Source organism: Silurus aristotelis, assembly GCF_946808225.1.
Source record: "Silurus aristotelis genome assembly, chromosome: 3".
NCBI lineage: Eukaryota > Metazoa > Chordata > Actinopteri > Siluriformes > Siluridae > Silurus > Silurus aristotelis.
Genome location: NC_139576.1, coordinates 23339252 through 23360862, shown reverse-complemented (window position 1 = coordinate 23360862; position 21611 = coordinate 23339252). Strand labels below are relative to the sequence as shown.

The 21611-nt window shown below is 36.8% G+C and overlaps 1 long non-coding RNA gene across 3 annotated transcripts in view; it reads left to right on the top strand.

Annotated features, from left to right (window-relative positions):
• LOC310724276 overlaps positions 1–8502 on the top strand; it is a 28366-nt gene extending 19864 nt beyond the window's left edge. For 2 of the 3 annotated variants that reach the window (XR_014533018.1, XR_014533019.1), the window contains exons 2-4: positions 3223–3315; positions 5188–5221; positions 6169–8502. This is a non-coding gene — a long non-coding RNA (uncharacterized lncRNA). Of the gene's footprint in view, positions 1–3222; positions 3316–5171; positions 5222–6168 lie in introns of all 3 variants that reach the window. The other variant, XR_014533020.1, reaches the window with a different exon arrangement.
• The last annotated feature ends 13109 nt before the right edge of the window (positions 8503–21611 follow it).

The following is a 21611-nucleotide window of genomic DNA, read 5'->3' as shown; positions in this document are numbered from 1 at the left end:
GACTGAAATTTTAGTGCTCAAACCAGTAGGAGATTCTGACCGGTAGGAGCTATTTGCAGGCTGTCCATCAACTTAGAGGTGTGCTGTAAACAGGAAGTAGTAATGAGTGAAAGCAGACATAGCTATTGTTGTCTGTTTAAAACAAAATGGCGTCACAAAATAAACAAAGACGAGGATGTTGGAGCTTTCAACAAGAGCCATGCTTTAATTGTTGCCACTTGAGTAAGATATTGTTTCTGTCAGTCTAAGCCAGATATTTTATAAATGTATCTAGAGATGTATAAAAACACTAAAACCATTAAAGAAAGTGCTTCATTGCATTGCAAAGTAGAAGCCAGCTGACATGAAATACTTGATGGGTTAAATATAGTTTTTTATAATCCAGTTGTTTTGCACAATATTACATTGACTACCTTTGAAACCTACTGTATAATGTTTAACAGTACAATGTGCAAAAGATAACTACAAACAATATTGTATTTGTAAACATAAACACAATGTTGTGCAAAAACAGCAAGATCAGCAATCGAGAGGTACAAAAAAACAGCAGTGATTTGAGTATTGAGTGTGTGTTTGAGTTCAGGTTGTACATTTCAGTAACACACAGTTGAGTGTGTGTGTGTGTGCGTGTGCGTGTGTGTGTGTGTGTGTGTGTGTGTGTGTGAGAGAGAGAGAGAGAGAGAGAGAGAGAGAGAGAGAGAGAGAGAGAAGAGAGAAAGAGAGAAAGAGAGAAAGAGAGAGAGAGTTTGATATAGTTGAGTTCTGTGTGTTGAGAAGCCTGTTGGCTTGAGGGAAAAAACTGTTGCACAGTCTGGATGTGAGGCCTGAATGCCTCTTTCCTAATGGTAGAAGGGTGAAGAGTGTGTGTAAGGGGTGTGTGGGGTTGTCCATTATGCGGTTGGCTTTGTGGATGCAGCATGTGGTGTAAATGGCATGATGAATGAAATGAAGAATAGCCTTTATTTGTCACATATACAGCACAGTGAAATTATTTTTTTTGTCAGAGATGATAGAGCACCCCTGGAGCAGAGAGGGTTAAGGGCCTTGATCAAGGGCCCAAGAGTGGCAGCTTGGCGATAACAGGGCTTGCACCTCTGAGCTTCTGATCAGAATTCCAGCCTTAACTCCAGAATTCGCCTTAACCCCTGAGCTACCACTCCCCTATGATCGAGGGAAGAGAAACTCAAATGATCTTCTTAACTGTCCTCACTATCCTCTGTAGGTATTTGTGATTCAAGACGGTGCAGTTCCCAAAACTACGCATTGATCCAGCTGCTCAGGATGCTCTCGATGGTCCCTTTTATAGAACATGGTTAGGCTGGGAGGAGGGAGATGGGCTTTTCTTAGCCTTGTCAGAAAGGGCTTTCTTGCTGATGGAGCTGCAGATGAATATTCTCCATATTCATGCAACTACACATCTTTTACTATAAGTGATTTTATAGTAACTTAGAGAAATCAGAGTAAATATTGTAATTTATAAATGAATATACATAGATGAATAATAAACCGAGACTTAAAATAATAAAGTCTAGACAAACTACTAGATTCATAACACCTTAGTAATGGAAACTGTACTTTAACAATAGCCTCTTTACTTGTATAATTCCTCTACTCGCAATGCCTTTAAATGCATTCATCTTGACACAGAGCAACAAAGCTCCCAAAGATTTCCATCCCTTCATAAGTCACTGTCGCTAATAGTGCATGAATATTCCCTGTGTCAGTTTTTTTTTTTTTTGTTTTTTTAAAGAATGCCATCAAGGACTTGGAAATGGACTTCATCCCACTTTAGCAACTGGTGCTAATGATTAATATAGAGCTGCAATGAGAAAGCAGGTACTGCTTCCCTTAACTAAAAAGGAATTCGAATAAAGGTCATAAATCATAACTTCCAACCTCAAACAAGGAAAAAAATTCTGTGTTAAGCTGAATGCAGCATAAGAACTTGTTGTGTTGTGCTAAAGTCGCATAGCTTTTTTGTCTCTTTCAGAAAATACACTATGCCGCTTAAAGGGAAATGATGGCAAGGGAGGACTAGCTGGTGAAATTAGTTGTACATTATTACTCTGATACTATAATCAAAACTGAACACGCTTTAGGTATATAAATCTCTCCAGTGTCCAGCATCTAAAATATTTAATAAACTGTTATAGGAAGACCGGATATATATTAATTGTACCACAATAAAGTAATATATATTATATTGGAATAACCCAAGGGTTTAAATTGCAAATGCCAAAAAAGCTTTTGTTCACAGTTGTATTCAGGTCACTAAAGATGCAGTGCAGAGCAGCACACATCTTTCCTACAGAGTGGGCTTTTCTCTGAAGCCTGTTCACATTCAAGAATAAATCATAATGCACTGGAAGGTATGATAGGACTGTTTATGAGGGTGAGACACATGTGTGTTATTGGGGTGTTAGTCAAATACATGTGTAAAAGCTATCAAGATTTGCCAGCTCTCTGTATTATCGATGTGATGAGCACTCGCCTTCTGTTCTGCTGAGAATGCGGCTAGTGATAAGACACAGAGCTGTTTACTCCCTCGTTCTCTCTCTTTCTCTTTCTCTTTCTTTCTCTCTCTCTCTCTCTCTCTCTCTCTCTCTCTCTCTCTCTCTCTCTCTCTCTCTCTCTCTCTCTCTCTCTCTCTCTCTGTCTCTGTCTCTTTCTCTCCTGTTTGAGATATACATACAGACAAGTGATTATTCTATTTCATATAGTGAAAACACACACACACCAAAAATCTTCCACATGTTGGGAATGTTTTTTACATTTCTTGCCAGCAGTAGCTAGAAAAAAAAAGATCTTAAAAAGGTGAAGGTCAAGATGAGGAAAATGATCCAGGAGAAAAGATTAATAACCTTTATCATCATCCTAATAATTTGTATCTATTAAATTTGTCAAATGTATTTATGTATTCATGTATTTATGTAATTATTTATTTACTGTATTTCTTTGTTTGTCGATTTATTAAGTTTAATGACACCACCGCAAGTCTACTTAAATAATACTCAAGGTCAGGTTCTCTGCTTTCTCAGCTCCTAATACCAATAAACAAACTACAAAATCGAATTCACTTATGAATAGTACCATTGCGATTATCATTTTGTTGCATTTTATGACTCTTTTGTTTACAGACACATGAATGTGATGTTGTTTTTAATCTCTTTGCATAGTTAATGAAGTGTGTGTGTGTATCTTTATTTGATGTTGTCTACACAGGTGGGACATTTGGCCAGTCAGTAAAGCCATTCGAGAGAGACTGTGAAACAGCTGCAGCCACAACGCCACCTCACCTCTTCATGTGCAGTCACTGTGAGTGTGACTGAGCCTATCAGTGCACTGCATATGACAGACTAGTGTCAGAGTGGGGGAGTGTGTATGAAGGGTGTATGATGTGTGTGTGTGTGTGTGTGTGTGTGTGTGTGTGTGTGTGTGTGTGTGTGTGTGTGTGTGTGTGTGTGTAATGGGCACACAGGGTGCTGTGAGGGGATAAAAGTGCTACACCAGTTGGTCACATGACACCTGTGCTTGATGGTTGTCTCCCCAGGGGTTCTGTCTATCCTTGGACTGGGCCTCACACACACACACACACACACACACACACACACACACACACACACACACACACACACACACACACACACACACACACACACACACACACGGTACAGTACCTATTAACATTCTATTTAAATTGCTGTTTGCATAAAGATGAAAATCCTGCCTGGTCCTAAATGAACAGAACAAGAATATGAATATATTTATGTTTAATCATTAGAGTAAATATGAATATATTTAGACGGAGAGAGTAAGACAGCCAGATGGCTTTTTCCTCATCATAATTATTCAGCTCAGGATTCAAATTCAGATTGCTTGTGGGAGTCGAGCTTGACAGGCAGGCACACATCAAATGCTGCCAGATAAATATTGCTTAAAGACAGAACCATCCAACACACACACACACACACACACACACACACACACACACACACACACACACACACACACACACACACACACACACACACACACACATACACAGTCTCATTTCATTTAGCAGCACGTACATGTGCCATCACAAAGAGGGGAAAAAATGATGTTTTCTGTAAGCTCTGACCCCATTCTCCTTTTATATAGAAATAAGACATTTGATGGATTTCGTGACAAGTTGGTTAATACGAAACAAATATTCATTATTCAGCTGTGAGATGCTCTGAGCAAAACACTAATAATATATAAACAAACAGTACCATGCATCTACATCTAACTACTAACTACTACATCTTAACCAGGGAACACATATTTAAATTGCACATTTTATTTAAACTGCTTTCAAAATATGTGAGGTTTTGACTACAACCATATGTTAAACAAACCCTTGCTATTTACCTCCAATTAAAGCCAGTTTGATCATGTGTATTGTGTTAGTAATGAGAGTGTGGCAACAATCAATCCTTCCTGCTTTCATCCAGTTAAAGGAATAGACAAACACATGTCAGCCCAGTGTTGGCTCCATGTGTTGATCCCCAACCTAACAACTACCACCCCACTTCCAACACCCTTGTCTCTCCCGCACCATAAAGGTGAGAGATTTTGCAAATGTTTCTACCTCCTCACCTCCTACACTACCATTTGTAGAGTGACTGAGGTGGGAACATGCACACCTCACCTACTCCTACTCTCAAACCAAACCCGCTTGACAAAGCTAAAGGTCAAATGTGTGAGTGTTATGCTTTTCTTTGTCCTGCAGGGGGTGCATTCTCTCACATCTCAGTGCTGTTGTTCATCTCAAACTATTCCTCAGCATCTTTCTTCATAACAGTCTTTCAACATCAATTGAACAATCACATAACTATAATCATTTATTAAGATATAGATAGTTTAGTGGCTGTGCTGAGACAGCACACATTCTTAGCCATTGTGAAATGATATGCTTGTTTACAGAGTCAGTATCTGTACTGTGCTGCCTGCAGAGCGCAAATCTAATCAAAGCCATGATTATCAGCTCACCCACTCTGTCTCTCTCTCTCTCTGTCTCTGTCTCTCTGTCTCTCTCTCTCTCTCTCTCTCTCTCTCTCTCTCTCTGTCTCTCTGTCTGTCTCTCTCTCTCTCTCTCTCTCTCTCTCTCTCTCTCTCTCTCTCTCTCTCTCTCTCTCTCTCTCTCTCAGTCTCTCTTTCTCTCAGTCACAGGAGATGTGGATTCATTCCCTGATGAAAGGTAAACTTTTGAACAATGGGTCAGAACACCTTCTAAGTGCTGTTAATTTTGCTGCAGAGGTGCTAATAGCATTTAAGTTTAAAGCAAAGGATGGAAATTAACACAGAATGAGGAATGAAGTGGCAAGCTCAAGCTGATAGGACTCCTGGTACAGTGTTTGTAGTGGTTTGAAAACACCTTTCAAAATGACCAAATTCTGAGCTCTTCTATTTTATTTGTACTGTACAATTAATAAAACAATGGCTTATACTGATTTAAAATCATTAAAATTGCAATCTATTTTGCACAGACTTTTTGAAAATTTGCATTTACAGATTTCAATCCGTGTTCCACTGAAAAAATATATCTTTATATTTAGATACTAAACACACATTACTGTCGAGTTTTAAAGAATTATAAAATACTGTAACATGGCTGTAACCTGTGAATAACCTGACCAGTGAATGACTTTGGATGCATGAGAAAAGTTCCAGACATTTTTCAACAATGCACCAGATACTCCTACACTGTCTCATTAATTCAAATGACCTGTGCATGTCGACAACTAAGTCAAAGTTAGTAAAGTAGCCAGTGAGAAAAATTAATGCTAGTAAAAGATATAATAGTTCTAGTAATTATTAATATTTCCAACTACTGTATGTATCATTAAATGGTAACAACACTTCACTTCCATTACACTAGAACTTTCTCTGCGCTGCTCTGTTCTTACCAGTGTCAGTTCTTCTGTGTGGGCTTTTTTATAATTAATGTACTGTATGCAGTCCTGTGTAGGTCTGCACAGCCGTGAGTTCTGTGTTGTAGAACCATGGTGACTTGTTTATTTTGTACACTGTACTGAACCACCTGCATATTTTTGAAATGACTATAAAGCACTTGACTTTTCTTCCTCGAGTAAAGATGGCAATATATTATTGATAGAAAAACTACCCACTGTTTTTTTATTCCAGAATTCAGCCACAATGACATCTGTGAAGACCGTTGCCAAGACCACTATACATACACTATATGAACAAAAGAATTGGGACACCTGCCTTTTTCCAGCCATATGTGGTTCTATGCCAAACTATTGCGACAAAGTTGAAGGGACACAATTGCATAGGATGCCTTTGGATTCACTTGAACTAGGAGACCCAAACCTGTTCCAGCATGACAATGTCCCTGTGCACAAATTGAAATCCATTAAGTGCATTGTGTCAGAGCACACAAAGCAGTATACGTTGCTACATGCAAAGCTGACCCTAGCTTTTTTAAGAATCTTATATGGAATCTGATTTGGGGCTCCACCTCACAGCATGTTACCAATATTTTCCCCTATCTCACAGACCCAGAAAATCTCAGGCAGGATACTATTGAGTTTACTGATGAACACAAACTGTTTCCAGACACACTGTGTACATTTCTTCATCCACTAAGTGCTTTGGCCTTGTTACAAAACTACGAAAAGCTACTGTAATGTAAACACACCAGCCACATAATCATTTGAGGTTTCACTAGAAGCTGCAGCTGTAGCTTTTTGTGGGATACGGAAGTATTTGAAGTACACTACTAAGAAAAATATTCGATTACATTTGAAATATTTTTTTTTTATCTGAGAACTACAGAAAGCACAAAATATGAAAAGTATAGAGTTTGATCAATCCAGTGTAAAACTATCTTAATTTTTACCTAGTGGAACGATTACATTTATTTATTCTACAACTTTGTTGAATTCTCAACTGTGATTGGACCAAAATGTTATTTTCTATATCAGCAGCTTTGAGCATAGATCTGGCTGTATGACAATTCACAAATTAATATTAGACAGGCTCTTGTACGACAAGTGCTGCACATAAATCTTGGTATAGTTAAGTTATTTAGTAGTTTTGAACGATTCTCATGCATATGCACTTTGTAACATTAATGTAACAAGAAATGAGAGTCTTTGAGACAGAAGCCTTGTAATTTCTGGGGAGAAGAATAAAGAGTCTGATTAGGAAATGACTGTAGCTGTTATAATGCAAGTGACAACAAAAACTTACATCACAGTTCCACAACAGCAAATGCACAACCCAAATGTTTGTTAAGAGATATTAGAAATAAAATGTTTAAGCGCACATACAGACAAATATTAGAATGATCAATCAGACTATTCATTCATTAGCTACTGTTCTTCCCAGTATCCAACATTTCATAGTTTGGCCACCAACTGCTTGACTAAACATAATTTAATGAAATGATCCTACTTCAACAAAGATCATAGTACAAAATATGCAATCTGCAATATTTACTTGGTGCTGATATATCATCAAAAAGCAAACATTTTGTGATTAACTAGCTGATTGACAAAAGTGCTGCAAACCCACTAACACTTTCAACACAGAAAAGTTTCTCTTTATACAGTGAACGGAGCTTTCTCTGAACCCGAAAAAGTATTTAAGTTTGACATGTTTACATTGCCTGGTAACACAGTGCTGTTTGTCCAACAGAGTCAGAGAAAATTAAATAAAATTATCATCTATCAGATTGTTTTAAATAGGTCAATTTAATTAAATTGGTCATACTCGTGTAACTGTATATGAAACACATTGGGGGTTATTATAATATTTTTATTATCTTAGACTTTGTTACCAGTGTGAGCTCTGGATTTATTTGTATAGAATTATAATGTGCATTTCCATTACAGCTTCGGATGACATTTCATTTTGACTGGATGCGTTTCCTCTCATTGGATCCTGATATTCACCTCTTTTCGAAAGAGAATCTGAGCTCAAAAAGAAATATGACATAATAATCAGCATAGGATTTGCCTGAAAGTGAGACCGTCTATCATGCTAGATCATATTGACAGACAGGTGGTTTTGCACATGTCAGATGTGAATTAATTTTGTTCTCCAAAATGTCATGACACTAATCTATGTGGCTGGTAGAAGTTCAGCCATGTGGCGATCTCTCTGAACTCCCGGAAACTGATTACTGCAGACTGAGTGAACTTGACCCAGTGAAGCATAGCCTGAAGAAGCCATGCTGGAATAAGCGGATGATGAATCAGAAGGAGAAACAGTGCTGACCATATGGCCCAGGCCTGCTTTCTGCTCTCTCAGCACGACAACTCTGACCTGCTCTCCAGAGGCCTGCTCCTCGCTTCCACAGCTATTAACTCATGCAGACAAATGGTTGAACACACACACACACACACACACACACACACACACACACACACACACACACACACACACACACACACACACACACAAATAACTTTTATTTTTCTTCAATTAATTTCACTTAAATCCTGTGCAGTGCATGACATTACAGTTAAAAGTTGAAAGAAGAAACATTTCTTATTTTCTCTATTAATCATGAAAAATACCTATATATTTATACTTTATATGTTACGTTCAGGTCACTTTTAATAAAGTGGTGATATATTTTTTAAATGTATGACCATTATATTACTGCCCTATCTTATTTGGTCTCATAAATAAATAAATAAATAAATAAATAAATAAATAATAACTTGAAGTTGCTTTTTTCATCCAAAAATGGTTAGTATACCTCAGTAACAGCTTCATAATGAAAAAAACGCGACTAGTAACCTAACTGTTTTTCATCATACAATAGTTCTGAAAAAAAATTTTAACTGTTATTTTTTCCCCCATAAAATCAAAGCTGAAATCCATTACATCTAATCAAATAGAAATAAATGACCTTCATTTAAATGCCATTATAAACATTATTTTGGTGGAAACATGACAGAAGAGATGCCTTATTGTGATGCATTCCTTTACTTTACCCCCCCAGCAATTAGCATGTCAACTACAACTCTTCTTTCTGATGGAGATGGCGAACCAAAGGGGGTAAAAATGGCCTTTTGTCGTGAGAATGGCTCATGAGCTGTAATGGAGGTGGGGGAGAGACCACAGAAAGCTAATGTTTCGACCTTAAAAAAGGGGATAAAACATATTTTAGTCTGTACAACCAGCACTTAAACACCTTGCTATGATTTCTTTAAATACACCTGGATTTTTGGATAGAAAATGAAGCAAAAGGCAGAAAAGGAGAGCAAAGTTAAAAGAAGAAACAGGTTTCATTCCTGTACTGGTTGGTGCTATCTTTGTGCTTCACACCATGCTGGAGCAGATGGGTTTCTCTGTGGGGGAGAGTAAAGGATTCTCTGTTAGCAGACACAGCAGCCCTCCCCCACACATTAGCATAACCTTTCTCAGTGTGTCAGTAGGTGGAGGAGGGGATCTCGGCCTGACTACCTGAGGTGTATCTCCCCCCCCAAATAAAACAATCCACCAAACCAACAGGGTTTGTAGCCACTAGAGTACCAGATGCCAAAATCATCTGGTTCTAGGACTGTAAATAAACAGAACTATATAAACAAAAACAAGGAAAAATAACAGTCAAGAAAGGAAGAGACCAACACACAACCCCTTTCAAAAAACACCATCATATCACCCTGACCAGTGCATCCAGAAGTATTCTGTTCTGGATGCAACTCCACCTGTGAGAAAGTCTTCAAATATTGATGGAGTGATGCAAATTAAGTGCAGAAATCTTTGCACTTCTGAACTCGAGAGTGATTACTGGCTTGCACTTGCCAGCTCTTTGATGTTCAAATAATTCAGAAGCCTGAGCCAAAATGAACTAAAATTGCTGTTGTTTGAAATGATTAATGTGTATAATTGAAAAAGTGTAAGTCAAAGGCTGATTGAACCACTTCAGACAGTTTTTAATCATTTACATATAAATCCCTATATATTTTCAGATTTAGATATAGACATTGTCAATTCTGGATTAAACTTACTTGAACCCCTGAAAACTCTGCAAATGTCTAAGTGTTCTGGAAATACCATTGTTTCTCAAGAGTGCTGAGTATTGCTTCTTAGCCCAGAGGTGTAGCCACATGTGTAAGGCTTGATGTTCCAATGTGAATGTTAAATCTTTCTGAAATGACTTTTATTCCTATGAAAGTCATGCCGATCCAGTGAATCACATCAAGGACATGTGATATAAAGCATTGAAACTAACCAGGTGGTGGTGAGTCAGTATTAAGGACTCTAGACTACAGATTGGATGGTTGTGAGCTTGACCACAAAGCTATCACTGCTGGGCCTTAAAATTAGAGTTTTAAAAACACAATGAGATATCTTAAGAGCACTGATCTGTTATCTACTTTTTAACTGTCATTTTTTTTTTTTTATGTGCCTTGAACTAACTAGTTAAATGTGAGGAACACAAAATAGTTGAATTCTAATTCTACAAGTTTAATTCTGATTTGAAACTAAATGATAATTTTAGTGATGCCACAGGTTTTTGACTTATATGTTTAAGCTGAATTTGACCGTGATGCTGATGGTGACAGATGACTATTACCAAAACACATCTGTTAAGTCTTATTAAATAATTTTGAGTACTACTCTTTTTCAAAACACAATATCATTTACATAGACCAGGGGTCACCAACGTGGTAGCCCGCAAGGAAAACACGAGTAGCCCGCGGGCCTTTTCTAAAAAATAGCTGTTTCCTACTTTTGTTAAATCATTGTTGATAATTATTATGAGAAATCCTTAACATGATCAGTGTCTTCACAGAGATGAATATCATTAATTATTAATAATAACATATAATAAAAGGTAAATTGAGGAAATTTGTTAATTTAGATCAAACTGAAAACTGTGTGTATTAAACTGGTAGGCTGTCACATTAATCGGTACCCAAGAAATAGCTCTCAGTTTCAAAAAGGCTGGTGACCCCTGACATAGACAGATGGAAAAGCCCTAATAGTATATATATATTGCAGAAACAATTTTCCTGTTAAGTCTGGGACATTACCATATTTAGCAAACCAAAATTTGATAAAATGGCTTTTAATTATATAAAAGCAAGTAAGGAATGTATCATTAAAAAATGTAAGTCATTTTGCTCACACTGTTAAATTGAAAGGAGGACATGGTCTACCCTACAGGGGAATCTTAAAAAATGGTGATCAGTATGGGGTAGTATACTGTAATTTGTCAATAATTTAACAAATTACAGTACAAAATTTATCAAAACAGAGCAATTTACAGTAACACAGTGTATCAAATTCACTATATATATATATATATATATATATATATATATATATATATATATATATATATATATATATATATATATATATATATATATATATAAATAAAACCTTCAATGGAACACGTTTATTCACAACATCCTTTCTTTACTCAAACATAAAAAAAAAAATATTAGTATTAAAAACTTATTTAAAAAGTATTAATTTAAGGTACATTTAGAAAAGATAAAAATGTGTGATTAAGTTGCAATTAACCGTGAGTTAACTCCATGACAATCATGCAAATATTTACAATTTAATATTTTTAACCGATTGACACCACTAATATTAATAAGACGTGAGGTCCAGTTACCAGCATGACACTAAAACAGGTAATAGTAACAACTACTTTTTACTTAAGTACATATCAAAGCCCAACTTCTTTACTTTAACCTGAGTACAAATTTAGGGTCAGTACTTCTACTTTTAAAGACTATTTTAAAACATGTGTATCTGTACTTCTACTTAAGTGAAGGATGTGTGTACTTTCCACCTCTGTATACTTGTCATGTGTATCATATCCCAGCAAGCAGGGGTCAGAGCACAGGGCCATGACACAGCCTCTATGCTCTAGGATCTCCTAGAATTAAACTCTGCCAAATGTTAGTAAGCTCTATTTTGCTAACCTATGGGCAACAATTCTGTCATGGCTCTGTGTCATAACTTACAGCTGCTTTATAAAGAAAATGTGTTGCAAAAATGTTGCAAAATCAACAGGTATCATGTATTGATTGATAATTACAACAGGAAATGGACACCAGTCTAGGACAGGCCTGCAAAACGTTTAGCGTCTAAACTTTACTGGTGACTCATCCTTGAATGATAGCCTCAAATGGGGGATCTGCTCTAAATCACTCAGACACACAACTAAAAAACCTTTTATAGCTGCAAAAAAGACTGAGTGTAAATAAAAAAGATAGGGCTGTGTGTGTGTGTGTGTGTGTGTGTGTGTGTGTGTGTGTGTGTGTGTGTGTGTGTGTGTGTGTGTGTGTGTGTGTGTGTGTGTGTGTGTGTGTGTGTGTGTGTGTGTGTTGGAAGGTCAGTGGCTTCAAATGGGACAACATTGTCCATTCACACTGACCATTACAGGGACTGTGGGTAAGTATTTACAGCCAGGGTTATAAAGCACTTTGTCACAATTCAGCAGGAGGCTTTCAAGGCTGGAGGAAACACTCATTAGCAAAGAATGAGAGAGAAAAATAAAGAGAGATATAGAGAGAGAAAAACAGAAAGAGAGAGGGAAAGAAAGAGGTGAAACATGCTGAAGATAATGAAGTATAAAGGAATTTAGATGTGTCTCAGCTGGAGAAGTAATGGGCTGGAAAAGTGAAAACGCAATCTCAAAGTGCGTCATTCTGTAGCTGATACACACTTGAAATTTTATGGTTATGGAAGAAAACACAAAGTATTAGAATTTTGTCTTCTGATCGCTGATACTTTTAAAGAGTTTTTTTGGCATGTTATGCTGTTCTTCGTTGGTTATTTGTGGTGACATTCTCATCTTTGTATCGGAGAATTCCAAGTAAATAAAAAATCTTATACAAATGGGTGATAATACATAAACAAATAATAAAAACAAAACAAATCAATATTCTACATACAGTAGATGGTTAGGAATGATGTTCAAATGTATTTTTTAACCTGTTGCTCCCATAAATATTTCAATAATCAGCAATGGCTAATTAATTAAAGCAGGCATAAGAACTGAGGTCTAAGTAATCCAATTAGATGAAAGCAAGCTGTAGGAGGAGGCCTCAAAATGAACCTGTAGTTCATTATAAAGTCATGATAATCCCTTCAAGCATGTTAAAATGAAGCACAATGTGCACTAGTGTTAAATAACTAAGGAGATTATAGATGGTTTGTGGCCTCTGTGTGACCACAGAGGTCACAGGACTCTCTTCTACTTCTTCTTTCAGCTGCTCCCATTAGGGGTTGCCACAGCGGATCATCTGTCTCCATACTACTTTGTCCTGTACATCTGCCTCTTTAAACCAACTACCTGCATGTCTTCCCTCACCACACCCATAAACCTCCTCTTTGGCCTTCCTCTTTTCCTCCTTCCTGGGGGCTCCATCCTCAGCATTCTTCTACCGATATACCCCATGTCCCTCCTCTGCACATGTCCAAACTTTCTCAATCGGGCCTCTCTCACTTTGTCCCCAAAACATCTTCCCTGTGCGGTCCCTCTAATAAACTCATTTCTAATCCTGTCCATCCTCATCACTCTCAATGAAAATCTCAGCATCTTCAACTTCCACCTCCAGCTCCACCTCCTGTCTTTCACTCAATGCCACTGTCTTCAAACCATACAACATCACAGGTCTCACTATAAACTGTCACTATCTCTATATAAACTTTCCCTTTCACTCTTGCAGATACTCTTCTATCAAAAATCACTCCTGTCACTCTTCTCCACCCACTCCACCCTGCCTGCACTCTTTTCTTCACTTCTCTAACACACTCTCCATTACTTTGCACTGTTGACCCCAGGTACCTGAACTCCACCACCTTCTCCACCTCTTCTCCCTGCAACCGCACCACTCCACTGCCCTCCCTCTCATTCACACACATGTACTCTATACTTCTCTATCAACATTCTCAAAGCAAATAATGCATCTGTGGTGCTCTTCCTTGGTATGAAATCATACTGTTGCTCACAGATGGTCACCTCTTCCCTCAGCCTGGCTTCCAGTACTCTTTCCCATAACTTCATGGTGTGACTAATTAACTGAATTTCCCTGTAGATTCTGCAGGTCTGAACATCTCCCTTATTCCTAAAAATTGGTAACTGCACACTATTTCTCCATTCCTCAGGCATCCTCTCACATTCCAGAATCTTGTTAAACAATCTGGTTAAAAACTCCACTGCCATCTTTCCTAAACATCTTAATGCTTCTACTGGTATGTCATCTGGTCCTACCCGTGACTTTTCACTCTTCTTAATTAATTAACTTTCCACTCTTAATAGCTGCTCTGACTTTCCATTTACTAATCCTATCCACTTCCTGCTTCACTATCTTCACATGATCTCATCTTTTTAGCAAAATCTACCACCATCTGCTCTTCCACATTCTTTTCCTTAAGGCCATACCTACACATCACCTCTGTTCCCTTCACCTACATGACAATTAAAGTCTGCCCCAACCACCAATCGTTCTTACCTAGGTTCACTCTCCTCCACTTCATCTAAATCACTCCAAAATCTTTCCTTCTCCTCCATCTCATAGCCCACTTGTGGAGCAAGTAAAGCACTGATGACATTTATCATCACCCCTTTAATTTCCAGCTTCACGTTCGTCACCCTATCAGAATCTTTCTTCACCTCCACTAAACTTTTACTGTACTCTTCCTTCAGGAACACCATTTCCCTTTCCATCCACACCATGATAGACCGGACTCCTGAACACACAACATATCTACCTTTCTCCTCTCCATCATATTAGCTACCTTTCTCCCTTTAACAGTCATAGTACCAACATTTAAAGTACCAACCTAACTTCCACTCCCCTACAATTCTTCTTTTTCTGTTTCTGTAGACGTTTCCTCCTCTCCTTCTCCTCTTTTTGCCAACAGTAGCCCAATTTCCACTGGTACCCTGTTGGCTAACAAAACCTGTGGCGGTTGTTGGTAACCTGGGCCTCGACCGATCCGGTATGAAATTCTGGTTCGTGAGCCACATATAATTTTGCACATGTTTTACGCTGGATGCCCTCCCTAACGCAACCCTCCCCATTTATCCGAGCTTGGGACCGGCACTAAGAGTGCACTGGCTTGAGAAACCCTAATGGCTGGGTTAAAGAGAATAAGAATCTAATGAAGAAAATAAGTGCTATTTTGGCCCAGTATAGCATGGAGGATGACCGGGAACAGTGTCTCAGAATCGCTCAAAAACTCAAAAGACATCCTACATACACAAGTAGATACAATCTACATACAGTGTAAAGAGTATGAGAAATATTGAGACAAAATACATCTAAAACAGCCCTGCACTTTCTGGCCAAATGCTTAAAAAAGATGTGAGGAGTCTTTTATAAACATTATGCATTATGTAGCATCATGAATTAAAAATCTACTTTACACAAGTTTAGGCTACATGAGGATTGTGTGTGGCATAAGCCACGTCATATAGCTTTTGTTGTCAATTCAGCCATTTATTGTAGCGTAGAGAGTAGACAGTAAAACTAAACACTGCTCATCCTGGTCCATGGTGCTACATGAAACAACATAAATTACCACAAGATGATGCAAAACCCAAAACTAACTAGAACACTACATAAAGTGTATATGTGCAAATAACATTTAGTGCAAACAACACAAAACAGTAAGGCAGCAAACACAGTGACAGTGCAGTACTGACCAGTACAGTAAATGTGTTAGAGAAAATAAATTGTCCATATAGAAATATATGTTTACATTTTACATGTAAACATTTGGTGGTTGAGCAGCAGTAATATGTGAAAAACATTTTAATGAAAGGGTTAATTTTGTGTGGTTGGTGTGTGTGTGTGTGTGTGTGTGTGTGTGTGTGTGTGTGTGTGTGTGTGTGTGTGTGTGTGTGTGTGTGTGTGTGTGTGTGTGTGTGTGTGTGTGTGTGTGTGCGTGCGTGTGTGCGTGTGTGTTTCTGTGTGTGTGTTTGTCTGTGTGTCTGTGTGCCAGTTCAATCATATAGTGTAAATGTCCCTGATGGAGGAAAGAGAGACCACACTGCTCTTCTCTGCTGTAATAATTTTCCAATGTAGGACCTTGCAATTCATAACTTACCAAGTATTGATTAATTTGAATTTAAAGAAAGTAAATTATGTAAAACAGAATACATGGATTTGATGGCTGTGTGAAAATATCAAAATGTAAATTGTGATATATGGTAAGTGGTTATCTGTTCTATATAAAATTATATATATAAGATGGAAAAAAGGGAATTATGAAATTATTAGGAAATTATGAAAAACAAGGACCAGCTTCATGTCTCTCATAAGAGCTCATTGAATAGCTGTATTAGGTATTAAACTCAATAGTACAATAAATTAGATTTTTCATTGTACTGTAAATGTCACTGAACTTAACTAAAACTAAAAATGCATTAGTTAAATTACAGAGTAATTTATTTTAAACATTATTAAATAATAAATGAGAGGAACATTTATAATATCTGGTATATTGGAACATTTCATTTAGACCCACCTTTCTCAATTAGCTGTGATTTTTGGCCCTTTACAGGAAAGAGTATGGGCATCTATCCTTTACTCATTACATTTTTCCTCAGTGAGCTGAGTGGCAGCTATATTGCTAACATAATATACCATATGCTATGCTTTCATGAAACACACAGGAGAATAAATGTTATACCTAATAAATTTAATATAAACTGTCATGTATTTACACTTACTATTACTGTTACTTATTACTTTATAATAGTACATAAATTACATTATATATTTATAGTACAATAAAATATAAGCCATCGTCCAGTACAATGATTGCAAACCTATTTTTAACATGCTTTGCAATACATTGGCGTTTTATTGTTTTTATTGTTATTTATGTCTATTCCTGGCTAGACATTGGGAACAGTGCATCTAGTTACAGTGGGCAGCTTTCACACATTTCACCCTCTTCTGAATGAATTCATTTTAAGAATTATTTTTTAAAACACAGTACACAAAGACCTCTAAAAGACTGAATCTGATTTTGGATACACCTGAACCTTTAACTGCTCAACTAATGTGTGAGTAAACTCTAGATAAAAGCATCAACCAAATACATTTGTATTTGTAAGTAAATTGTTTCATTATGGATCACAGCATATGTGTTGGATGTTTGTCCATCATTGGCTATTCACCAGCAGCATATTGCATATTCACCAGCAGCATATTGCATATTACATACAGCTCACATGTGCGTGCGTGCGCACCCGCACCCGTTAGATATGAAAATGTTAGATATCATAGAGAAGGAAGATCATACTATGGGAATCTAATCACATAGGTACACATAACTGGGAAAAAATGATATTGCTTGTAAAAGGTGCTGTTCTAGCTGTTAAAACTAACTCCACTGACCAGTATTTTGCATTGTCTTCTATATTATGCAGACATATTATTTCTATATTGTCTATATTATTTCCTTCCAAATTATTGTAATCTATCCACAAAGTGCTTTAATACAGGTGCCCAGAAGCCCTACAGAGAAGAATGTATTTTTTAAAAAGTACAATATAATGTTAATCTGTCATTTGTATTACATGAAGGGATCTCAGTCAGTCTGCAAACTGCATTTAATATTTCCTAACATTTGAATGTCAAGCATTTTCAGCTTTTACTATAAAGTCCAGTTCTTGCGGTTTGACTACAGCTGCTTGATCACTCAGAGGCCAGTATAACAAGCACCCATGACCTCTGAGCTGGCATTGTGAATCTCTGAATGTGCTTAGCCAAGGAGGGTAGCCACTGTTATTTGCCAGACAGATTAAGTGACTTTTGGCATAAAGAAAATGTGATATTCTCTTTTATAGTGATGCACAAAGGCACATGAACTCTATGAAATCTTTTTAATTACTCAACACTGCACAGAAAGGGGGACTATGAACTTTCATTTGTATTACTAAAAATAGCTCTTTAAATTGCAAAGTGGTGCTGCCAGAATTAAAATAGTGTATTGCAAAACATATTAAATACAATTAAAATAGAAATATAAGCCAATAACCAATTGAACCAGGGAATACATTTTACAATAGCAACAATCTGAAAAAAAAAAAAAAATTTTTAATTAAAACATTTATCAACTGGTCAATGACTGTTCAAAGAGGGTGTGATTCAGAGAAGCGGTAAAGAGGTGAAGAATAACATCGGAAGACCGGGAGATATCTACAGCCCAGGTGGGAAAAGCTGTTCACAGGACAACCATGTACATTTCATTTCATGAAACATAACACTTTCCCAATATACATGCTATAGACTTAAAAGAAAAAAAAAATTTCTGATGATATACATTTTTTACTTTATGTCCCAACATTGCTCATCACATGAAAACACAATCATTGTGAATCATGATGACAGCATCACATTGTGGTAAAGCTTTTCATCAGCAGGGACTGGAGAATGGTCAGGGATGAGAGTTAAAGAAAGCAAACATAGGGTAATCCTAGGAGAAGGCACTATGCTAAAAAATGGGAATATTGCAGTCAGTCATATTTAAAAGAACATACATTTAAATGCCATATATATCATGTTTCGAATCAAAATATGATTAATTGCTTATACTACATTGCATTTAAACAGATTTCTATGTTTCTATTTAAGTTATGTAAAATGAATGTGACCAATTCAGCCATTATATACATGATCCAATTATGTTATGAAATCTCACAAAGATTTTAACCCTAGTGGGAAGACAGACTGTAGTATTAAAATGCAGTATAACAAAAAACAGCAGGAAAAGTTCCTGTCTAGCAACACCAGCAACCTGGGGTTTTATCATAAGCATGTTAGATGCAAAAAACAAATTGTGTTAATGTAATGCAATTCAACCACACTGACCTGATGTACACATATGAATTAAATCAATTCACTGATCTTTCTACGTGGTCTTTACTCAAAGGTTGAAATATCATTTTTGGTTAATTAAAATACTTTGAACCGTTAACACTTCTAAACATGTGTAAATCAAATATGGGAAATAATCCCAGTTAGGTCTATTTCAGTTCCGGGTTGTAATACTACAAATTTTGCCTGAATATATAGGTATTGTTTTTCCTTTAGATTTTGAAATAAATACTCTGATTTATTTTACTATTGTATAATTGCTCAAATTATAAAGTGCTTCTGTTGTCTTTTACACAACACACAAGCATTCCTCGGAATGTCTTTTAAAGTGCTTTGCCAGAGCCCCAGTGCTTTAGAGAGCCATACATGAACCTCATTCTTAACCTCATATGGAACTACAAACTCTCAGCCATCACATAAACCCAAAAAAACTATCAGCTGGAGCATGGAGCCAGTTATCAGACATGTTTCGAAGAAGCAGGCAGAGATCTTAATGCTGCAGGGCTGATTCATTAGTGTAATGTTGCTGTTGAAAGATTACTTCATGTCTCTCTTGGCAAACCCGTTTGCCAAAGATTTTTTTTTCCATAAATATCAGGAAATTTTAGTTTGACAATAGTTACGTTCATAGCCAAAGTTTTTCGAGACTATACGGTGGTTTGTATAAGAATTCTGTTAATAATATGTACTAGTTGTGCTCTGAAACAGTCCTTTTTTTTATAATTTAATACATAAAAAATAATGGCAGAAATAATTGAAACCAAATCTATCAAGAGAACACCTAAAACATCCCCATCTAATAAATCTTAAGCTAGCTGCATGTACTTTTTTCTTGCCTTATGTACAAAATGCTTTCTCCTTAAAGTTTCTTTATAAAAGAAGGTTTTTAATTAATTAAAATGTATTGCCTATGGAAATTAATGATAAGATTTAATCCAGTTACACAAAAGGATTTTTGCTGCATATCTACTCCAGAGACAGAGATTAATACATGATTCTGGTTAATATGATTAAAAAACAGATTTGTGGCAATATTTGAAATATTTGAGATCATGAATTAGTGATTGCTGGAATAAGTGGGAATATAAAAATAAATGTCAGACTGCCTTTCAGCTACAGCTCCTGTTTATAATAGAGGACATATATATATATATATATATATATATATATATATATATATATATATATATATATATATATATATATATATATATATATATATATATATATATATATATATATTTTTTTCCTTCTAAATCTATGCTATTTGCCTCTCTCACTCAACTCGCTGTTATGTTGGATTTTTTAAATAAAGGCAAATGAATTGAAAAAAACAAACAAAGAAAATTTCCTTTTTGAATAAAGGATTTGAGGAGAGAGTATTAAAAGTGGGTAAAAAATAATCTGACAGAATACTGAATGATGGGCTTGAGTATGAGACTAATATACTTCCCAATTTTTAGCAATAATGAAAGTCTGCTCTGAGTTCATGTTTAATTTAATTTCAGACAATACATCTCAAGGGATTTGAAATGCTATTTTTTTTTTTTTGTCAGAAAGGGCCTTATCCACTCAAACATGGCATCTCATACATGCTACTACTCAAGTACTGTGTTATGTTTAATGCAACATGTCAATCCTCAGAACTAAAGAATGTTTCTTCATTTATCTTTAGTAACTCTAGATCCAAAGCCCATCCCAGGAACTTTAAGTGCAAAGTGGTAATACACCCAGGATGAGATGCCAGCCATACACAACTAGGAGCAATATAGAGCATTTAATCTATCTACTGTCCTGGTTTTAAGAGTTGGGATAAAAAAGGAGATCCCAGAATAAACTTGCATCAAAACAAGAAGAACATGCTTCTCATAGTAACCTGAGCTCAGGAGCCTGAAGCTGTAAGGAAGCATTACTAAACATTTCTCAGCAGGAATGTTTAATGTGTAGCAAATGTACTTGGCGACTAAATAGCAGCTGGCGAGAAGCAACAAGGGTTATGCCACATTTAGGGTGAAGGAGATGGAGGTGTTTGAGGCTAATCGGGGGTTTTGAGTAAGATAGAGAAACTAGGAGTGGGGGCAGAATGCAGCAGAGGAAAAGGAAGGTCTTTGAGATGCAGAGGGGGTTAATTCGAGCCACAAAAGGGTGAACTGACAGGGCTCAGGACCTGCTCCAAAGAGCGGGGCCGGGCCAACAGAGGCCAGCGGGGTCGTGTTCAGCCTGGCGTGCCATTGAGCCTGGTTTCAGGGGGGTGATGGGGGAGGCCCCGCTGTGAGGCCCTGGGGGGTATTTTAATCCCCTCTTACTTGGACAAGAGATTAAGAGATTCCTGCTTTATTTCTCCAAATTTCCTGCTGCTTCTTGTTTTGCTGTGACAGCCAACAGTTTGGGGTTTAAATAATTTTTTTTTTTTACGATGAAACACACGATACGGAACACAAGCCTGTCGCAGCTTTGATATGGTGTACTTAGCTGAAAGTTGATGACATTGTATGGGGAATGGCTGTGAGGATTTTGCACAAAAGATATGCTAAAGTCAAAAGCTAAAGTGCCACTAAAATGGAGACAAAATGGCCAAATGGTGTGGAGTGACAATAAATACGTATAGGAGTGTGAGAATAAGGGATAAAGGATTGAAAAGGTTACAGAGAGACAGAGAAAAGTAAGATGGTGCTGCAAGAAGACAGTGGTGCAAAATAACAAAAAGAAATAAATTCTGACAGGAAATTGGCTGCAATGACTGAA